This window comes from Sorex araneus, chromosome 3, assembly GCF_027595985.1.
Source record: "Sorex araneus isolate mSorAra2 chromosome 3, mSorAra2.pri, whole genome shotgun sequence".
NCBI lineage: Eukaryota > Metazoa > Chordata > Mammalia > Eulipotyphla > Soricidae > Sorex > Sorex araneus.
Window position 1 is genome coordinate 233890466 of NC_073304.1, and position 8376 is coordinate 233898841.

The following is an 8376-nucleotide window of genomic DNA, read 5'->3' on the forward strand; positions in this document are numbered from 1 at the left end:
GAAACGATTAAAGCCACAGGGGTTGTTCTTAGCCGCTTGGGTTTTTTGACTTTTACGAAGGCACAATGCTATGTCTTCAGGCTATCAGGCTGATATCTGAGATTAACCCATTTTATAACTCTTTGCTTTGTAGTTCTAGAAATTTTAGGTACCCAAAGTCTCAGCCGTCAAATAAAACACTGGCAGGATAAGTTTTGTAACCAATTTTATAACTCTAGAAACTCATGTTTTAAACAAAAACCGTTACTCTTTGATCCTGTTTTCTGTATCATAAATATTTCAACTCACAAGATTTTCTATGGTCAAGTATTCTAATCCAATGCTGATACAAACATGTATATTGACATAAATGCATAATACCCTTGAGCCATCAATTGTTCTGAAACACAAGAAAACATTTTTGCTTTCGACTTAATTTCAATAGTTCGTGTATCTTAATTATTTAGAATTATGAGCTTTCTACACCGGATACTTTTAACAATTACACAAGAATACAAACATGCTTACAGACACAGAAAGAGACCCTTAGTTTTTACCAAACTTTGATACAAGCATAAGAAAACACTTGAGCGGCCATTGTTTATAAAAACATGAGATAACTTCATTTTGATGGCTTCTATGTCTCGGTTATTTGTAAAGCAACTCTAAATTCTTAGTAAGTTTATCTCTGCACTGTCTCACAAAGCTCTTATCTCTCTGCCGCTTTTGGCTCTAGCTCCCGGCCCATTTCTAAATACAGGCTCTGGAGCTGAGAAAACATCAGGGAAAGAAACCTTTTTAACTTTTTCCAGTAAGATCTAGACTGAGAATTTGTTATTTCACTGTAAACTCAATATTCTGATGAGAAACCTTTGTTTAAACCTGGTCTAAGAAGTTCCAAAAACATTGAAACCTTTCGGGGCTGGAGCACAGTGGGTAGGGCATTTGCCCCATACGCGGCTGACCTGGGTTCGATCCCAGCATCCCATATGGTCCCCTGAGCACTGCCAGGAGTTAATTCCTGAGTGCCGAGCCAGAGTCACCCGTGTGCATCGCCAGGTATGACCCCAAAAGCCGCAAAATAAATAAATAAAAACCATTAAACCTTTCAAATCGCTGGGTTGCATACTCTGACCTCTCAGGATGATCCTGCTTGCCCAGATCTTAGAATTTCTACTTCTGATTTCATCAAACCTGGCTCTAACAGACAATGAGCTGACTATAAACAGTCATATGATCCTGCATTTTCCTGCCTCCTCTGCTTTGATATTCTAATTTCTTTTACTCCCTGCAGAAAGATCGAACTGCAAGATGGTCTGGGAATGCACACTGCCCTTCACTGGCCATCTTTCCCTGTGCTCTAGCTTACATCCAGGCCACGTGGTGTAAAGAGGTGAACAAGATGCTCTTATTTCAACTACCTAGTTGGAAGCTCCTCCGACGTTTTAATAAGCAACCCAAAGGAGAATCTTTGGGTATCGATGTAGAATTTCCCATATTTCCTGAGTGTTGGCAATGACATATAAAAGGATAATCCCTTGGTAAAACTTTGCCTTTCTTGGCTTGCTACATCTTTCCTGCCTTTTGTTGGCTCGCCGCTTTTCTCAGACTTCTTACCTGCCATTTACTCTTCTTCTCCTTCTATTTTAAATTTTATTGAATTACTGTGAGATAGTTATAAGCTTTCATGTTTGGGTTACAATCTCACAATGATCAAACACCCATCCCTGCACCAGTGCACATTTCCCACCACTAGTACCTTCGGTATACCCCCCCTTTTCCCACCCTCCCCCTGCCTCCATGGCAGGCAATATTCTCTATACTCTTTCTCTACTTTGGGGAATTATATGCTCTTCTTTTTTCTTTGCCTAGAGCTGAACCTGCTGGCTACCTCCATTAGAATTTCGATTGACCCCTCGCTGATGGTGCCTGGGTGGGCAAAGGATTTCTGTCTGGGAGCTGATCTGCCTTAGTTTCCCTGAACCTTCTCACTAGTGGGTTTTCTCCAGTCCTTCCCATAGTGAACAGTGACTTGAGACAAACCAAGGAGGGGTGCGTCATTGCAGAGACCACTCAGGTGCTTGCCTGGCCGGTGGAGGACTTAGCCCTAAAGGTTCAGCAATGTGACTTGCGACCGGCATCTATGCCAGTGCCACCCTTGACTGTATGTCCTCCGTGGAATCACAGGCAGCCCACTGGAGTCCGTGACTTAGAGGGACTTTAAAAGTGCCATGTCGTGGAGCCAAAAAACCACACCTGATAGGAGGACCTATCGGGGTGCTCATGCACGCACACATTCACCAGAGGTTATCACATTCCTCCCTCAGTCCCTCTAGAGATTTTTAAGGGAGCATACCTCCATGGCATATTTTCCACAGGTTACCTCCTTCCTCATGGATTTCTTCACTGCGTGGTCAAAAGAAGGAAGTTCTTATGCTTTAATTTTGGCAAGTCAGCATTACTCAGCAATTTCCTATTAACTATAGAGTACACATATATTTTTGTTGTTGTTGGTTTGGCCAGTAACATCCAGCCCACCTCCCTGACAGCTACACTGTGGAGAGCTTGTCTTATTCCAGGGATGTACTTTTTGATAAAAGCATATTTTTTTCCTGCTTTTCTTGTTCCTGAAAAAGGTCTAAGTCACTCAGAACCTGTCATGGTAGATCTCTGGGCTAAGCGGGTCCTAACAATCAAAAGAAGTTACAGAAAGAACATTGAGGCAGCAAGGCATGTGTTGTTTCCTTGTCTCAGGCAGTCAGTGGATTTAGGCCTCAGGAAAGAGATACAAAACCGCAACTCTAACCTTTCCTGGGCTACAAGCATCTGGGTTTGCATCCCAGAGGTGAGCTGGGCAAGCATCTGGAACCTACATCCCAAAGACAAGGCAGGGATAGCAGGTGGAATCTGCATGACAAAGACCAGCCAGGCCTCTGTGAGAAAAGGAAAATGACTCCATAAACTGAAATTAATCATATTATTTACTGAAGGCAGCTGAAAGGAAAAGATGCTCAGCTTCACCCAAACCAGTCAGGACACATGAGAAATCTCGCCATTTTCATGGGTCCCGCTGTTCCTGCCCATGTGGGTACAGTCTACGTGGGCTCATTCCGAGGGTAGGTCCAGCCCCAACTCTCCTCCTCCTCTTCTCCAATTTCTCTTCCTCTTATTCCTCCTCCTCTGTAGGATGACATTATTTTGTACTTTCCCTCCTTGCCACAAGTAGCTTGTCCCGGTTTTCCCTGGAGTTTAGGCTTACCCCAGTCACACCCATCAAGGTGTTTCCGAATCTCTCACATCCCTTTGTTTAGCTATAATCACTTCTCCATGCTCTCTTCCCCAAAAGAGTTAATCCCTTAATCTGAGTTTTAAGACTCTTAATTAAGAGTTTTCCCTTAATCTGACTCTGCTAATTTGTAAGGTCAGACCTCCCTAGGATACTGAATTTATATTATATAAGTTAATATTGCCTTTCTCCTCTTCTTGTGCCTTTTGAATATTTACTTTAAAGCCATGTCTGTTTTGTATAGACACAAGAAGACAATATTATGTTTTTATAACTTGGGAATTAATTGGCCTCGAATATTATTCCCTCCCGGGCATCTGCTTTCTCCACTTAAGCCTCAGTTGCCCTCAGTTCCTAGCACCCCAAAATCAGGGTCCCGATGAGGGACGAGAAGGATCCAGGGCAAGTGGTGAGTTATGTGCTACCCTGGCATCGAGATAGGCCTGGCCAAAGTGCCTAATTCTTAACTATAAGTTAAGAGCTTGATCATAGACAAATGCTGTCATGATCCAATAGTAATTATGAGACTAGGACCCTGCCAGGGATAGGAAAGACTGATCTGGCCTGAGCACTGTAGTCTGAGATTGAGATGGCCCCAGGAGAGCAAGTCCATAAGCTTTAATGCATCTCTTATTGTGTCCATACAAAATGATTAATATTATGAATTCTTATATGTTTGCTGGCTGAGGAGAAGAGAAACACACTCATGGGACTCTGCCCTTGGGTGGATCCTCCTGCTGTAAGATAATTAAGTCCTAGGAGAAGCATCCCCTAAGGGAAAGAAACCTTACCCTATTGATGGTGACCACACCTAGGTGTAGACCCCAACCCCCTCATGAGAGAGATTTAACTAAGCTGTAAGAGTGGGTTGGGGGGCCAGATCCACGGGGGCCAGATCCAGAGATCCAGAGAGAGACCGAGAGCCGGGAGAGAAGCAGGGAGAGAGAATGAAATAAACTGACCGAGCAACCAGTTTGGCCTTCTTCCTTCCGTCTCCTGTCCTCGACCGATGTCACACACTGCGGTTCCGGGGCACCGAACGTGGGCGGTGATACAGAGCCGCCCGGAGAGCCCGCAAGTGCTCTCGCCCCTTGGCGAGCTTTATTTTTTTACACTCCTCCACTTACCCCTCCTTCATCTTCCCTCTGCCCAACCCCTGGGGGGAATGGGGAAAACAAGTCCTGATCTCCCTGTGTTGGGTTAAGTTCCAGAACCTCCGGGTCAAACCCTGCTCTGCAGAGTCACGCCACCAGGGGGCGTGAGATGTAGGACCGCGAGCGTCCTACTCTCATGTTTGTCCTCGTGTGGGGGGTCCCTGAGGCAGACATGGGGGTCTCAGGGGTCTCTGTATAGTTCTGGTTGCTGGAGGCTGAGGGTGAAAAGCAGAGCCTGAGGCCCAGTCTGTGACTGTCCCCAGCTCAACCGTGTCTTCCCTGGGGCTTGAGCTCAGGTGAAGGAAGGAGGACCCAGGAATAGGGCTGGCTGGTGTTTGGGACCACCACACCCTAGAATGAGTTCCATGGGGTGAGTAGCGGGGATCCGAATCCCCCCCTCCCCCCCGGTCCTGCTCACATCTGGGCCCTGGTGGCGAGAGCTCAATCATTTGTCAATGAGCTTTGGAATCCCACCTTATCATGAAGATTGCAGTGACCCTCCCTGGCTCCAACCAGGCATATGAAGGTCATCCCCGGCCAGGCCCAGGTTCCATCCCGCCCTTCTCGCCCACCCATCATCAAGGCCACCTCTACGGCCAAGGCTGGAGGCAATCCCAGAGGGAGACCCTGCATCTGGGCAGTGGGTTTCTACCTGGACCCCCTCAGGAGGAGACCAGAGCGTCCTTGCTTGGACAGAGGCCCAGCGGCCAGGGCAAAGGGGCTCTTTGAGCGTCACTCAGGAGGGTCCCCTCATCCCCCAACACACAGTCCCAAAGTCACGTCCTCATGATGAAACATCAGATCAGAGGACGCTCAGAGGGTCTGCAAGGGGAAGCCACAGCTCGCGGGAGTCTGGGGCAGAGCAGGGCCTTGAAGACGAGAGGATCCTCGGAAAGAACTTTGAGGGGGGATGACTACCCTCCCCCTGCATCTCAGGGCCTCCCCCCAGAACCCAGAGCCCACAGATCTGCCACGACTCAGGACGGTGCTGGAACTGAGGCACTCTCTTCCTCTCTCTCTCATGCACACACATATAAGGGTTCTACGCCCTTTCACACTCATGTACATGCTCATACTCACACATTTACATACTCATGTCACTTGTATACTCACACACCATGTACACACTCAACACAGTCATCTACACACTGATTTACACACATACACACACTCATGTACATACTCACACACATTTGCACACTCATGTCACTAGTACACTCACAAACCATGTACACACTCACATATATACTCATCTAAACACTCATTTACACACATACACGCTCACACGCTCACACTCATGTACATGTTCACACACAAGTACACACTCACATAGAGTCACACATTCATCTACACACTCACACATCCACACACTCATTTACAAACATACATACAAAGATGCTCACACACACTCAAGTACACGCTCACTGTGACACACATGCACACACTCATTCCTGTACATACATACATCTACACATTCATTTATACACTCACATCCATGCTCACACACTTATGTAGATGCTCATACTCATGCATTCTGATTGACACACATTAGTTCTCACACACAGACACACCCATATTCTCTCTCTCTCTCCCTCCGGTCTCCGTCTCCCCAGGCTGAGCCTTCTGGGACTCTGAGAGCCGAGGGGGCCCCTAGGGGACATGAGCACCTGGACCTGCACATGGGCTCAGGAGGAAGCCCCCGAGGTCTTCTTCCTGCACGTCGCAACCCCACACCAGTCCTTGCCCACAGCGGTGACAGTGAGGTTCTCCAGAGTCACGTTGAAGCTGAGTTTCTCAGAGTGGTCCGTGATGGACACCCGTCCACTCCTCACCACGCCCCCTGGCCCTGGGTCTCCACAGTCTCGTGTCCAGCAGCAGGCAGGGCTGTCGGCACCAGTACCTGTTGAGTGCCTTGAATCTCTCCTCGTACTGGCACTTCAGGCTCAGGGAGCCCCCGTGGTGCCCCGTCACCCTTCTGGGGCCACTCAGGGACATACAGCCTGGAAGACACCGTCAGTTACGTCTTAGCTCTGAAGAGCTCCGAGGGAGCGGAACTTCAGGGCTGGGTCCTGTGCAGGCATAGAAGGCCCACTGAGGCAGAGAGTGGGGCCAGGAAGCAGAGGGTGTGTTTGGTTTGCTGACACCAGGGGAGAAGTTGAAGGATATATCTGGGGTGGGATTCTGGGACTCTGGAGGGGGTGCTCAACATGTGCGCTCAACCAGGTAAGAATGGAGGGTGACCAGAAAGACTTTGAGGGTGCCAGGAAGGTTCTGTGGCCCTATGAAATGTTGTTTCTAAAGGTGATATCTCCCCCGTCAATGCCCGAATACTGAATGAAACCAACCAAGGCGGTTGGGTGGGTGGGTAAATGTATGGAGGGGTGGGTAAATGAATGAACACAAGAGACAGAAAGGAAGGTAGGAGACGGAGTGTGTGTGTGTGGGGGGGGTAGGTGGGTGTGGGGGTGGGACCTTCGCAACAGCGCCCAGAGGACCACAGGCGGTTGGTGACTCCACGGCACTCACGGGCAAATGACGGGGACTCCCTCAGGTTGCCGAGTTTACTCTGCGCTAGCTCAGCTCCGAAAGGCACAAACGCCGGGCATCGTTGCAATGTCCCGTGGGAGGATCCCGTTTAAGAGAGTAAGACCCGGGGCTGGAGGGGCAGGGGACAGGGCTGCTCTGCACACAGCTGTCAGCAGGTTTAGTCCCTGACACTGCACAGGGTCTCCCGAGCCTTGCCGGGAGTGATTCTGAGCAGAGACGGGGCTCAGCCTGAGCACTGCTGGGTGTGGCACATTAAACGAATAAAATAAACACAGCAAATGATTAAAATAAAATAGCTAGAACCTAAAGCACCCAGAGGTAAATAGGTGAATGTGTGGATACAGCAGTGTGGGGAGGCATCCCGAGCAGTGCTCAGGGAGTCCTGGGTGTGCTCCAGGCTGGGGCTCAACAGTGCTGGGGCAACAGGAGCACCCCAGAGACGCTGTGCATCGTGGGGACCAGCCCACACTCCAGTTCCCCTGCAAACAGGTCCAAAAGGCCCCGGCCCAGACTCATCTTCCCGGTCTGTGAAGGAGGTTTTGTTCACTTTTTTTTTTCTTTTTGGGTCACACCCAGCAATGCTCAGGGGTTACTCCTGGCTTTGCACTCAGGAATTACTCCTGGCAGTGCTTGGGGGACCATATGGGATGCCGGGGATCGAACCCGGGTCGGCCGCGTGCAAGGCAAACGCCCTACCTGCTGTGCTATCGCTCCGGCCCCATGTTCACTTTTGTTTTGGGGCCACACCTGGTGGTGCTCAGGCCTAATCTCCACTGTGGGCTCAGGAGTACCCCCTGGCAGTGCTCAGAGGGCCATAACCAGGGCCAGGGATCGAACCCGGGTCTCGGCCCTCACAGCCACAGGCAAGGCCAGGGCCTTCCCTCCTGTTCTATCCTTCCAGTCCTTGATGAAGGAGAGAAAATGATGCTGCTAAAAGACATTTCAATTGTGTAGAAGCTGACACAGTAATCATATGTATATTATCTTCCCTCCATCTATGTGATTTATTCTATGATGTGTGATATGACACTCTATGAACATGCATGTTTAACCTGCCTCTGTACACACATGTCTGTGTATATTGTCACACTGCACCTACATGTGCTTGTATAACCCAATGTTGTATGTGCACATGCATGTACACTCTGATACCCTCCATGACTGTGAATGTACAAGCAAACACAGCAATCGCACATGTATATATCACGATACTGTGCACACATGTGTAATTTGATTTGTATGCACACGTATCTAAATTTGGTTTCCATAGTTTGGATTAATTACTTCAGATTTGTTATGCAAATGGTTCATGCAGTATTTGTCTTCTTATTGCCTTAGTTCACTTAGTATATGTGATCAAGTTTTATTTATGTTATTAGCAGATAATGAACTCATTTTCTTTGTTGATCT